Raw genomic sequence first — 619 nt, 5'->3', positions numbered from 1 at the left:
GATAGCTGTACTCTTCCTATCGATAACAAGAGTTGTTCTGTAAAAATTATCAGCTCGATAATTCCGGACATTTCACGAATGCGTGCAAGGCAGTTTCCCTATCCTGCTCGCACCTTGGACATGTCGGTGAGATGGCACTTCTGTGCCTTGGCAGGTTATCACGAACTGGTAACGCCTCACGGAAGCACTGCCAAGCCATGGATTTCTGGTAATTATCCAGGTACCCCGGCCCGAACGTTCTTCTGAACAAGCTGATCAACTGACTTTCATCGTAGCCCAGGCTCTCCCATAAGGCGTCTTCGATCCCACTATCCCGCTATAGAAATCCACAGTGGAACTTTTGTTGTCAGTATTGCCCGTCCGAGGGAGTAGCTGGAGTGCCTGACGGCACTGAAATTGCTAGTCCCCAAGTCTGAGTCTCTGCTTGATCCATGTACCAATATCCGTTCAAGACTTTAACTGCGGGAAGTTGAAACGGACGTGCGGTGACCACACCTGCTCTCCATCCAGGTAAATCCAGAGGTGCCTCAACCTTAACGCGAATTTTCGCACCTTCAGCCAAGACATCCCTAACCCGCCTTTTAGCGGTTTCTGGCAGCAGACAGAGTACTTCATAAGT

At 49.8% G+C, this 619-nt stretch overlaps 1 protein-coding gene across 1 annotated transcript in view; it reads left to right on the top strand.

Moving 5' to 3' along the window:
• LOC106870476 (uncharacterized) overlaps nucleotides 1-619 on the top strand; it is a 168,476-nt gene that overhangs the window by 100,491 nt on the left and 67,366 nt on the right. The gene's annotated exons all lie outside the window — the stretch shown is intronic.

This window comes from Octopus bimaculoides, chromosome 5, assembly GCF_001194135.2.
Source record: "Octopus bimaculoides isolate UCB-OBI-ISO-001 chromosome 5, ASM119413v2, whole genome shotgun sequence".
Classification (NCBI taxonomy): domain Eukaryota; kingdom Metazoa; phylum Mollusca; class Cephalopoda; order Octopoda; family Octopodidae; genus Octopus; species Octopus bimaculoides.
The sequence above is the reverse complement of the archived record's forward strand: the minus strand, read 5'-3'. Positions and strand labels throughout refer to the sequence as shown.